A 14,000-nucleotide genomic window follows, 5' to 3' on the forward strand; every position below is an offset into this window, starting at 1 on the left:
AACCAATCATTTACCCCCTTGGCTGTGACATCACCTTTCGATTTCTTTCTACTTCTTTTTTGACTCCCTACTGCAGCTGCACCAGTAAGCCTCCGACGCACTGCCGCATCTCCAAACTCCCCGAACTGCCGCCGCGTTGGGCCTTTTTTGACCTGCTCCCACCTCTCCATCTTTAAAAGCTGGATTTGTTTCTGGCTGCGGCGGAGATTAACTCTAACAGAAAGTAGGTACTGCAGGGAATTTAATGGACAGAGTGCTCTCCTGGACAAGTTTCGATCACCTGGAAGGGTCGGAGAGGAATTTCCCAGATTTTTTTTCCCAAATTAGCCTGGATTTTTAATCTGTTTTTTTAGCCTGTCCCAGGAGATCACATTCGGGTGGGGTGGAGTGTATAAGTTGTGATACACAAGGTATCGCTATTGTGTGGGACAGGCTTGATGGACCAGATGTTCTTTACCTGTCCGTCATTATTCGTATGTTTATAGCATTTCAGCTGCCCACCACTCTTGCGATATCTGGATTGCATTCTATAATCAGGCATGTGAACGATGCAACTGGACCTTTTTGATCGTGGCCTCAATTCCAGTTGTATTGTAGCTGCTTGAAGATGTGTTAGGAAGCCTGTTCTGTCACTCGATGCCAATGATACGGCAGATGGAAATGGTCTAGCCATTTTTGATGGTGGTCGCAGATCCACAATTCCGATCCATGTAGAAGGATAGTGAGGACAACAGCTTGGTATATAGCGACTTTTGTTGGTAGACTAACCCCTCGTTCCTGCCAGTGTCTCCGCTGCAGTTTGCCAAAGGCAGAGCTGACGCTGCCCATTCGGTGAGTGATTGTCATTGATTGTGATCTGTTTTTGAGGTACCGGAATTTGCCCGTGACTTCAATTGGTTACTGATCGGGACCACAGTGGGTGTGATTGGATGACCATGCATGTGTAGTTGAATGTCCTTGAGTGAGGGCGCATGTCTGCCGGATTGGTTTGAATTAATTTGAGGTTGCATAATCCGGCTGCCGAGCACCTGGCATACAAAACAACTCATCTACCCACCTCAACTGGCTGGCAATGTGATGCATGTGGCCGTGTATGTGCGCCCAGGATTGGGCTCTTCTACTATCAGCTCATCCACTGTAACTAAGACACATTCATCAATTCGACAGGTGAATCCATCCATCACTGGTTAACAGCAAAACATAAATGTCAGAACAATCAACTATGGAGGAGCCATCTTGAGTTTGATTGCAACCACAGCTATAAATCTGATTTATAAGCAGCAGGACCTGAATTTAACATTAATTTGAGGGTTAATTGCGTGCACTCTGCTATGTTGAATTAGTAACCATAATAGCTCTCCTGAGGACCTAAATTAGTTCCATCTTAAATCTGGCTACCTGCCAGCTCCACCCTGTCTCAATTCCTTGGTAATACAGCAGCTAACAAAATGTAGTTTGTAAGAACTGGAAAGCAAAGTTAAGTTCATCGATATACCAGCCAGTGTGAGACTCTCCAAACAAAGCAGATTCCCAAGGGATTTTTGAAAATGGCCGGTATACCAGCAGGAAATGTGATCATAGAATTTACAGTATAGAAGGAGACCATCTGGCCTGTTGCACCTGTGTTGATGCTACCTCTTCAATTGGAGCTATCTACTTTACCTTGTCCTTTCTCCTTATCTGTTTATAGACTTCCTTTTCAAATACTTCACTCAATTCCCTTTTAACTGAGGTTTTGGGGCTCTATTTTCCTCTTTGCCGATTTTTGGCGGCCAGGAAAATGTTCGGCCGATTTTTTTTTGTGCCCGATTGCAGCGGAAAAAAATGCAACTTTCACCAAAGTAAAATTTAATTTTGGCCCTGCGATACCTGAAATTAAATCTGGGGTTAGAGCTTCAAGTGTGTGCTGAAAAGTCAGTGAGCATGCGCTGGGGAAAAAAAAACTTTTTCCACATGACGGGTGTGCACAGTGAACGTCCTGGTCTGGATCAGCAGCTTGTGAGAATCGCAGCCTGCACATGCAGTCTGCCTCACTCAGGTGTAGGTATGAGCGCCTGTCTCTGTAGATTCGATCAGGTATGGCCTCCTCCCCATTAATGCCCGAGCGATCTGGTTTCTGCGATGGTGGAGTCGTATTATCCGTCGCCCAGCATGGCATGCATGTAAACCAACCTTACACCATCATGAGGCATAGTAATATTTGCACCCATAATTATTATTCTTAATTTTGTTATTCTAATTGTGAGAAAATACATACTGAAGCATAGAACACACACCTTTGCTGGGTGACGCCCTAGCACAATGAACCATACCCTGGTCTGCACGCATGCGCAACACTAAGCTTGCCATGAATACGTGGCTTGAGGAATGGTGCAAGAGGGATTCAAATTCCTGGAACATTGGAAGCGGTTCTGGGGGAGGTGGGACCAGTACAAACTGAACGGTCTGCACCTGGGCAGGACCAGAACAGATGTCCTAGGGGGAATGTTTGCTAGTGCTGTTGGGGGGAGGTTTAAACCAATATGGCAGGGGGATGGGAATCTATGCAGGGTGACAAAGGGAAGTAAAATGGGGGCAGAAGCAAAAGGTAGAAAGGAGATGAGGAAAAGTGAAGGGCAGAGAAATCAAAGGCAAAAATCAAAAAGTGCCACATTACAACATAATTCTAAAAGTCAAAGAGTGTTAAAAAGACAAGCCTGAAGGCTCTGTGTCTCAATGCGAGGAGATTTCGTAATAAGGTGGATGAATTAACTGCGCACATAAATGTTAAGTGATATGATATCATTGGGATTGCGGAGACATGGCTCCAGGGTGACCAAGGCTGGGAACTCAACATCCAGGGGTATTCAACATTCAGGAAGGATAGACAGAAAGGGAAAAGAGGTGGGGTAGCGTTGCTGGATAAAGAGGAGATTAACGCAATAGTAGCGAAGGACATTAGTTTGGATGATATGGAATCTGTATGGGTAGAGCTGTGGAACACCAAAGGGCAGAAAAAGCTAGTGTGAGTTGCGTGCAGACCACCAAACAGTAGTAGTGAGGTTGGGGATGGCGTCAAACCGGAAATTACGGATGCATGCGATAAAGGTACAACAGTTATCATGGGTGACTTTAATCTACATAGACATTGGGCTAATAAACTGGAAGCAATATGGTGGAGGAAGATTTCCTGGAGTTGAGAAGGGATGGTTTTCTAGACCAATATGTCGAGGAACCAACTCGAGAGCTGGTGATCCTAGACTGGGTGTTATGTAATGAGAGAGGATTAATTAGCAATCTTGTTGTGTGAGGCCCCTTGTGGAAGAGTGACCATAATATGGTAGAATTCTTCATTAAGATGGAGAGTGACACAGTTAATTCAGAGACTGGGGTCCTGAACTTAAAGAAAGGTAACCTCTATAGTATGAGATGTGAATTGGCTAGGATAGACTGGCGAATGATACTTAAAGGGTTGACGGCGGATAGACAATGGCAGACATTTAATGATCACATGGATGAACTTCAACACTTGTACATCCCTGTCTGGCGGTAAAATAAAACTGGGAAGGTGACTCAATGCGATGCTGAGAATGTTGTGGATAGCACATTTAGTGAGTTGGTCACACCGCAGGTAAGGGTTAGGACAGATAGTGAATGGGTGACCAAGAGACAAGGCAAGAGCAGGAAGGCAGTGCAGGAGTCCCCTGCGGCCATCTCCCTCCAAAACAGATATACCGTTTTGGATACTGTTGGGGCAGATGACTTACCAGGGGAAGGCACCAGCAGCCAGGTTCATGGCACCATGGGTGGCTCTGTGCACAGAAGGGTGGGAAAAAGAGTGGGAGAGCGATAGTGATAGGGGACTGTATTGTAAGGGGAATAGATAGGAGTTTCCGCGGCCGCAACCAAGACTCCAGGATGGTATGTTGCCTCCCTGGTGCAAGGGTCAAGGATGTCTCGGAGCGGCTGCAGAGCATTCTGGAGATGGAGGGTGAACAGTCAGGTGTCGTGGTACATGTAGGTATCAACAATATAGGTAAGAAGCAGGAAGAGGTCCTACAAGCTGAATTTAGGGAGCTAGAAGTTAAATTAAAAAGTAGGACCTCAAAGGTAGTAATCTCTGAATTGCTACCAGTGCCACGTGCTAATCAGAGTAGAGGGAGCAGGATAGTTGGAAATAATACATGGCTTGAGCAGTGGTGCAAGAGGGAGGGATTCAAATTCCTGGGATTTTGGAACCAGTTCTGGGGGAAGTGGGACCTGTAGAAAAGGGACGGTTTGGACTTGGGCAACATTTGCTAATGCAGTTCGGGAGTGTTTAAACTAATATGGCAGGGGGATGGGAACCTATGCAGCTAGACAGGGTGAAGTAATATGGAGTCAGAAACAGATGGTAGAAAGGTAAAAAGCAATAGTGGAAGGCCGAGTAAACAAAGGCAAGAAACAGAAAGGGCCGCACTACATCATAATTCTAAAAGGACAAAGGGTGTTAAAAAACAAGCCTGAAGGCTTTGTGTCTTAATGCAAGGAGTATCCGCAATAATGTGGATGAATTAACTGTACAAATAGATGCTAACAGATATGATGTGATTGGGATTACAGAGACGTGGCTCGAGGATGATCAGGGCTGGAAACTCAACATCCAAGGGTATTCAACATTCAGGAAGGATAGAATAAAAGGAAAAGGAGGTGGGGTAGCATTGCTGGTTAAAAACAAGATTAATGCTATAGTTAGGAAGGACATTAGCTTGGATGATGTGGAATCTATATGGGTAGAGCTGCAGAACACCAAAGGACAGAAAAACGTTAGTGGGAGTTGTGTACAGACCTCCAAACAGTAGTAGTGATGTTGGGGAGGGCATCAAACAGGAAATTAGGGGTGCATGCAATAAAGGTGCAGCAGTTGTCATGGGTGACTTTAATATGTATATAGATTGGGCTAACCAAACTGGAAGCAATATGGTGGAGGAGGATTTCCTAGAATGCATAAGGGATGGTTTTCTAGACCAATATGTCGAGGAACCAACTAGGGGGGAGGCCATCTTAGACTGGGTGTTGTGTAATGAGAGAGGATTAATTCGCAATCTCGTTGTGCGAGGCCCCTTGGGGCAGAGTGACCATAATATGGTGGCATTCTACATTAGGGTGGAGAATGAAACAGTTAATTCAGAGACCATGGTCCAGAACTTAAAGAAAGGTAACTTTGAAGGTATGAGGCGTGAATTGGCTAGGATAGATTGGCAAATGATACTTAAGGGGTTGACAGTGGATGGGCAATGGCAGACATTTAGACACCGCATGGATGAACTACAACAATTGTACATCCCTGTCTGGCGTAAAAATAAAAAAGGGAAGGTGGTTCAACCGTGGCTATCAAGGGAAATCAGGGATAGTATTAAAGTCAAAGAAGTGGCATACAAATTGGCCAGAAATAGCAGCGAGCCTGGGGACTGGGAGAAATTTAGAACTCAGCAGAGGAGGACAAAGGGTTTGATTAGGGCAGGGAAAATAGAGTATGAGAGAGGAAGCTTGCAGGGAACATTAAGACGGACTGCAAAAGCTTCTATAGATATGTAAAGAGAAAAAGGTTAGTAAAGACAAACGTAGGTCCCCTGCAGTCAGAATCAGGGGAAGTCATAACGGGGAACAAAGAAATGGCAGACCATGTTCGGTATTCACTAAGGAGGACACAAACAACCTTACGAATATAAAAGGGGTCAGAGAGTCTAGTAAGAAGGAGGAACTGAGGGAAATCCTTATTAGTTGGGAAATTGTGTTGGGGAAATTGATGGGATTGAAAGCCGATAAATCCTCAGGGCCTGATGGTCTGCATCCCAGAGTACTTAAGGAGGTGGCCTTGGAAATAGCGGAAGCATTGACAGTCATTTTCCAACATTCCATAGACTCTGGATCAGTTCCTATGGAGTGGAGGGTATCCAATGTAACCCCACTTTTTTAAAAAAGGAGGGAGAGAGAAAACGGAATTATAGACCGGTCAGCCTGAGATTGGTAGTGGGTAAAATGATGGAATCAATTATTAAGGATGTCATAGTAGTGCATTTGGAAAGAGGTGACATGATAGGTCCAAGTCAGCTTGGATTTGTGAAAGGGAAATTATGCTTGACAAATCTTCTGGAATTTTTTGAGGATGTTTCCAGTAGAGTGGTGTATTTGGACTTTCAGAAGGCTTTCGACAAGGTCCCACACAAGAGATTAATGTGCAAAGTTAAAGCACACGGGATTGGGGGTAGTGTGCTGACGTGGATTGAGAGCTGGTTGGACAGGAAGCAAAGAGTAGGAGTAAATGGGTATTTTTCAGAATGGCAGGCAGTGACTAGTGGGGTACCACAAGGTTCTGTGCTGGGGCCCCAGCCGTTTACATTGTACATTAATGATTTAGACGAGGGGATTAAATGTAGTATCTCCAAATTTGCGGATGACACTAAGTTGGGTGGCAGTGTGAGCTGCGAGGAGGATGCTGTGAGGCTGCAGTGTGACTTGGATAGGTTAGGTGAGTGGGCAAATGCATGGAAGATGAAGTATAATGTGGATAAATGTGAGGTTATCCACTTTGGTGGTAAAAACAGAGAGACAGACTATTATCTGAATGGTGACAGATTAGGAAAAGGGGAGGTGCAGCGAGACCTGGGTGTCATGGTACATCAGTCCTTGAAGGTTGGCATGCAGGTACAGCAGGCGGTTAAGAAAGCAAATGGCATGTTGGCCTTCATAGCGAGGGGATTTGAGTACAGGGGCAGGGAGGTGTTACTACAGTTGTACAGGTCCTTGGTGAGGCCACACCTGGAGTATTGTGCACAGTTTTGGTCTCCTAACTTGAGGAAGGACATTCTTGCTATTGAGGGAGTGCAGCGAAGGTTCACCAGACTGATTCCCGGGATGGCGGGTCTGACATATCAAGAAAGACTGGATCAACTGGGCTTGTATTCACTGGAGTTCAGAAGAATGAGAGGGGATCTCATAGAAATGTTTAAAATTCTGACCGGTTTAGACAGGTTAGATGCAGGAAGAATGTTCCCAATGTTGGGGAAGTCCAGAACCAGGGGTCACAATCTAAGGATAAGGAGTAAGCCATTTAGGACCGAGATGAGGAGAAACTTCTTCACCCAGAGAGTGGTGAACCTGTGGAATTCTCTACCATAGAAGGTTGTTGAGGCCAATTCACTGAATATATTCAAAAAGGAGTTAGATGTAGTCTTTAATACTAGTACAAGGTGTATGGCGAGAAAGTAGGAATGGGGTACTGAAGTTGCATGTTCAGCCACGAACTCATCGAAGGGCCGAATGGCCTACTCCTGCACCTATTTTCTATGTTTCTATGTTTCTAACTGTCGCTAACAAGGGGAATTAGGGATAATGTTAAATCCAAGGAAGAGGCATATAAATTGGCCAGAAAAAGTAGCAAACCTGAGAACTGGGAGAAATTTCGAATTCAGCAGAGGAGGACAAAGGGTTTAATTTGGAGGGGGAAAATAGAGTATGAGAGTAAGCTTGCAGGGAACATAAAAACTGATGGCAAAAACTTCTATAAATATGTGAAGAGAAAAAGATGAGTGAAGACAAATATAGGTCCCTTGCAATCAGAATCAGGTGAATTTATAATGGGGTACAAAGAAATGGCAGACCAATTGAACAAATGCTTTGGTTCTGTCTTCACGAAGGAAGACACAAATAACCTTTGGAAATACTAGGGGACCAAGGGTCTAGCGAGAAGGAGGAACTGAAGGAAATCCTTATTAGTCAGGAAATTGTGTCAGGGAAATTGATGGGATTGAAGGCCAATAAATCTCCAGGACCTGATAGTCTGCATCCCAGAGTACTCAAGGAAGTAGCCCTAGAAATAGTGGATGCATTGGTGGTCATTTTCCAACATTCTATTGACTCTGGATCAGTTCCTATGGATTGGAGGGTAGCTAACGTAACTCCACTTTTTAAAAAAGGAGGGAGAGAGTAAACACGGAATTATAGACTGGTTAGCCTGACATCGGTAGTGGGGAAAATGTTGGAATCAATTATTAAAGATGTAATAGCAGCGCATTTGGAAAGCAGTGACAGAATCGGTCCAAGTCAGTATAGATTTATGAAAAGGAAATCATGCCTGACAAATCTTCTAGAATTTTTTGAGGATGTAACTAGTGGAGTGGACAAGGGAGAACCAGTGGATGTGGTGTATTTGGACTTTCAAAAGGCTTTTGACAAGGTCCCACACAAGAGATTAGTGTGCAAAATTAAAACACATGGTATCGGGGATAGTGTATTGACGTGGATAGAGAACTGGTTGGCAGACAGGAAGCAAAGAGTAACAATAAACGGGTCCTTTTCAGAATGGCAGGCAGTGACTAATGGGGTACCGCAAGGTTCAGTGCTGGGACCCCAGCTATTTACAATATGCTTAATGATTTAGACAAAGGAATTGAATGTAATATCTCCAGGATTGCAGATGACACTAAGCTGGGTGGCAGTGTGAGCTGTGAGGAGAATGCTAAGAAGCTGCAGGGTGACTTGGACAGGTTAGGTGAGTGGGCAAATGCATGGCAGATGCAGTATAATGTGGATAAATGTGTGGTTATCCACTTTGGTGGCACAAATAGGAAGGCAGAATATTATCTGAATGGGGACGGATTCGGAAAAGAGGAGGTGCAACGAGACCTGGGTGTCATGGTCCATCGGTCATTGAAAGTTGGCATGCAGGTACAGCAGGCGGTGAAGAAGGCAAATGGTATGTTGGCTTTCATAATGAGAGGATTTGAGTATAGGAGCAGGGAGGTCTTACTGCAGTTGTACAGGGCCTTGGTGAGGCCACACCTTGAATATTGTGTACAGTTTTGGTCTCCTAATCTGAGGAAGGACGTTCTTGCTATTGAGGGAGTGCAGCGAAGGTTCACCAGACTGATTCCTGGGATGGCAGGACTGACATATGAAGCAAGACTGGATCGACTTGGCTTATATTCACTGAAATTTAGAAGAATGAGAGGGGATCTTATAAAACATACAGAATTCTGACGGGATTGGACAGGTTAGATGCAGGGAAGAATGTTCCTGAGGTTGGGAAGTCCAGAACCAGGGGTCACAGTCTAAGGATAAGGGGTAAGCCATTTAGGACCGAGATGAGGAGAAACTTCTTCACTCAGAGAATTGTGAACCTGTGGAATTCTCTACCATGGAAAAAGTTATTGAGGCCAGTTCGTTAGATATATTCAAAAAGGAGTTAGATGTGACCCTTGCAGCTAAAGGGATCAAGGGGTATGGAGAGAAAGCAGGAATGGGGTTCTGAAGTTGCATGCTTAACCATGATCATATTGAATGGTGGTGCAGGTTCGAAGGGCCGAATGGCCTGCTCCACCTATTTTCTATGTTTCTATGTCTCTGGAGACGCAACGCACAGTGATTTATGGCACTGAGCTTTTGCCGAAATGCGTATGTTTGCTGCTTTGATGTGCCATCTCTGATGCACATTTTCGGAGTGCATGCCGACAGGATCTCTTCCTTGGCCAGACAGAAACACATGAGCTCGACGCTTGTATTCCACCCGCCCCGCCTCCCCCCGCTGCTTCTTTGCAAGCTGAGCCCCGGCGGGATGGAATCCAAGTGCCGAGTTCCTGTGCTCGTGTCCAGCGAAGGAGCGATCCTGCTGCCGGCCGGCTGGCACTCCTCGGACCCGTGCCTGGAGCCCCGTGAGCAGAGATTCTATGGCGGGGTGCAGTCGCATTTTGCCTTCTCACATAACATGGAAAAAAAATTATTTCTAACATTCTGTGGGAAAAATTATCTTTCCAAGTTATTTTCCAAGTTCCCTCTGCAAAAATCATCATGAATTTGTGTTTTAAACTGTCTTCTTCCCTCTCTCCAAAAACTCAAATATACTCAGCGCAGATTTCCTTAAGTAGGGTTTTTCTGTTCGGAACTTAAGGCCGTCCTGAAAAAAATCGTGATTGGCAAAACTCTGTTAAAGGGCCAAAAACGGCACGGAAATCAGTTTTCAACCAGATCTGCGCCAAAAAATCTGCCGTACAAAAAATCCGCCGCTGACGGTTGCCACAAGCGTACCAACTTTGAGGAAAGTTGCAAAATCAAGATTGCTCAAAAAAAATCTGCGGGCGCCAAATAATCGTCACCCAATGGTGCCGCAAATAAAGCCCATAGTCTCTACTTCAAAACCACTTGTGGTAAAGAATTTTGTATTCTCATAGTTCCATGCATGAAAAAAATTCTTCTAACTTCCCCCTTTATTTTTCCAGTAATAATTCTGAGTCCCCTTACTACCAATTTTATAATTAATTGAAACAATCTTTTGCTATTTATGCTCTCAAAAATGTTCATAATTTTGGAAACCTGTATTAGATCCCTCTTTAAACTTCTCTGTTGCAGTGAACAAAAAACATTTTTTGAAGCTTTCTTCATTTATTCCTCACTCCATTCTCGTAACTCAGTGGGTAGCACTCTCGCCTCTGAGTCAGAGGGTGGACGGTTCAAAATTGAAGCTGACACTCGCAGTTGGAGGTGTCATCTTTCGGATGGAACCGAGGCCCAGTCTACCATCTCAGGAGGACGTAAAAGATCTCACTATTCGAAGAGCAGAGGAGTTCTCTCCAATGTCCTAGCTGACATTTATCCCACAACCAACATCACTAAAAAAAACATTGGGCCCAAATTTGGCCCTCCGGATATTTCGGCGTACCTCCGATTCCCCCACCGACATTTTAGATCAGAAGCAGCTCCAAAAAAAATACTTGCGATCATGGTGGAGTCTCGGGCCGTCTGTGGAGCTGGCGTGGTGCAGAACAAAGGGAGCAGGGCGGAGCTACGTCACGGCGCTGAAGACAGTGCCAGGACCTCTGCACATGCACGCTAGAGTCTGCGTGCATGTGCAGTAGCTCCTGGCAGGCCATTTCTGCAAACGCACGCTGCAGGCTGTGTGGGAAGGGCCGAAGCACGCCGTCCCTAGCCCTGCCCGAATGGGCTCCCTCATCGGCGGCCCGCTGCATTCCCTAAGGTAGGACTTCTATTTTTTATTTGTTATTTACTGATTGATTTTGGTGCTTTGGAAACATAGAAACATAGAAAATAGGCGCAGGAGTAAGCCATTCCACCCTTCGAGCCTGCACCACCATTCAATAAGATCATGGCTGATCATTCACCTCCATACCCCTTTCCTGCTTTCTCTCCATACCCCTTGATCCCTTTGGCCGTAAGGGCCAAATCTAACTTCCCCTTGAATGTATCCAGTGAACTGGCATCAACAACTCTCTGAGGTCGGGAGTTCCACAGGTTAACAACTCTCTGAGTGAAGAAGTTTCTCCTCCTCTCAGTCCTAAATGGCTCACCCCTTGTCCTTAGACTGTGTCCCCTGGTTCTGGACTTCCCCAACATTGGGAACATTCTTCCTGCATCTAACCTGTCCAGTCCCGTCACAATTTTGTATGTTTCTATGAGATCCCCTCTCATCCTTCTAAACTCCAGTGAATACAGGCCCAGTTGATCCAGTCTCTCCTCATGTCAGTCCTGCCATCCCACGAATCAGTCTGGTGAATCTTCGCGGCACTCCCTCAATAGCAAGAACGTCCTTCCTCAGATTCGGAGACCAAAACTGAACACAATATTCCAGGTGAGGCCTCACTAAGGCCCTGTACAACTGTAGTAAGACCTCCCTGCTCCTATACTCAAATCCCCTCGCTATGAAGGCCAACATACCATTTGCCTTCTTCACTGCCTGCTGTACTACCTGCATGCCAACTTTCAATGACTGATGTACCATGACACCCAAGTCTTGCTGCACCTCCTCTTTTCCTAATCTGCCGCCATTCAGATAATCTGCCTTCGTGTTTTTGCCACCAAAGTGGATAACCTCACATTGATCCACATTATACTGCATCTGCCACGTGTTTGCCCACTCACCTAACCTGTCCAAGTCACCCTGCAGCCTTTTTGCATCCTCCTCACAGCTCACACTGCCACCCAGTTTAGTGTCATTTGCAAACTTGGAGATATTACACTCAATTCCCTCATCCAAATCATTGATGTATATTGTAAATAGCTGGGGTCCCAGCACTGAGCCCTGCGGTACCCTACTTTTCACTGCCTGCCATTCTGAAAAGGACCTGTTTATCCCGACTCTCTGCTTCCTGTCTGCCAACCAGTTCTCTATCCACGTCAGTACATTACCCCCAATACCATGTGCTTTAATTTTGCACACCAATTTCTTGTGTGGGACCTTGTCAAAAGCCTTTTGAAATTCCAAATACACCACATTCACTGGTTCTCCCTTGTCCACTCTACTAGTTACAGCCTCAAAAAATTCTAGAAGATTTGTCAAGCAGGATTTCCCCTTCGTAAATCCATGCTGACTTGGACCGATCCTGTCACTGCTTTCCAAATGTGCTGCTATTTCCTCATTAATAATTGATTCCAACATTTTCCCCACTACTAATGTCAGGCTAACCGGTCTATAATTACCCGTTTTCTCTCTCCCTCCTTCCTTAAAAAGTGGTGTTACATTAGCTACCCTCCAGTCCAGGTGCAGTGTTCCTTCTATTTTTTTATTTGTTATTTATTAATTACTTTGGTCTTGGTGCTTTGGGGCAGGGTTCCTTCTGTTTTATTTGTTAATTCATTGTTTATTACTTTTTGTGCTTTGTTTGGTGCTTGGTGCTTTAAATGTCGTTACTTGCGCCGATTCCTTAACTGTAAGTAAGGTCTTTCTGTGCGGACAAAAGTGGACACAAATACGCTGCCTTCTGTGAGTTTAGTACAACTTTTTTCTGGCCAAATTGGCATAAATGGTTGTCAGTGGCTGGGAACGCCCCTTTTGAAAAAAAAAACTAACCTAACAAAAAACCTAACTAACTCACTTACACTGCTGCAAATTAAATGGCCGTATTTGCAACTAAAAAAATACACCAGAAAAATCAAGTTACACCAAAAAAACCGGTGCAACTCATGGGGAAATTTGGACCAATTATCTGGTCATCATCACATTGCTGTTTGAGGGAGCTTGCTGTGCGCAAATTGGCTGCCGCGTTTCCTACATTACAGCAGTGACTACGACACTTCAAAAGTACTCCATTGCCTGTCAAACGCTTTGGGTGGTCGAGGTCGTGAATGGCGTTATATAAATGCAAGTCTTTTTTTATATAATGGGTTGCCAGAACTGCAGGCAATACTGAGTGGCCTAATCAGTATCATTATTAATTCAACATGACTTCCTTGTCTTTATATTTATACCCTTATACATAAAACCCAGAATTCCACTTGATTGTCTACTTGCATTCGTACCTTTAAAGAACTATGTATCTGGAACCCTGGACTGTGTGCTTATTAAAGCCCCTGCTATTTCTTTTTTTCTTTCATGCTTTATCAGCTTCACAAATCTCTCCAATTTTGCTGCCAACTGTACCTTTTATAATTTTCATAGGTTTCTTCTGTATTATCTTTCCAATATTTATGATGTGCATAATTTTAAATCGTTTTTTTGCTTTAACCTCTATATCTGTGCAACCACTGCTTTTGACGCAACGCCACTTAACTCCCATTTGAAATATGTTCAACCTGCACCTCATTCATGTCATACTTAACTATCTCCCAATACTAATCTGCTATTTATTCTGACAATATTCTGAACCAATTAATCTGGCCTAATGTTGTAGACTGCAGGAAGATATCAATGAACTGGTCAGGTGGGCAGAACAGTGGCAAATGGAATTCAATCCTGAGAAGTGCAAGGTAATGCATTTGGGGAGGACTAACAAGACAAGGGAATATACATTAAATGGTTGGACACTGAGAAGTGTAGAGGAACAAAGAGACCTTGAAGTGCATATCCACAGATCCCTGAAGGTAGCAGGCCAGGGAGATAAGGTGGTTAGGAAGGCACATGGAATCATTGCCTTTATTAGCCGAGACATAGAATACAAGAGCAGGGAGGTTATGCTTGAACTGTATAAAACACTAATTAGGCCATGGCTAGAGTACTGCGTGCAGTTCTGGTCACCACATTACAGGAAAGA

The 14,000-nt window shown here is 44.5% G+C and overlaps 1 protein-coding gene across 2 annotated transcripts in view; it reads left to right on the forward strand.

Moving 5' to 3' along the window:
- The window catches only part of rngtt (RNA guanylyltransferase and 5'-phosphatase), a 522,369-nt gene that overhangs the window by 461,131 nt on the left and 47,238 nt on the right, over positions 1–14,000 (forward strand). The window lies entirely within an intron of this gene.

The sequence above is a fragment of the Pristiophorus japonicus genome, chromosome 7 (assembly GCF_044704955.1).
Source record: "Pristiophorus japonicus isolate sPriJap1 chromosome 7, sPriJap1.hap1, whole genome shotgun sequence".
Lineage (NCBI taxonomy): Eukaryota > Metazoa > Chordata > Chondrichthyes > Pristiophoridae > Pristiophorus > Pristiophorus japonicus.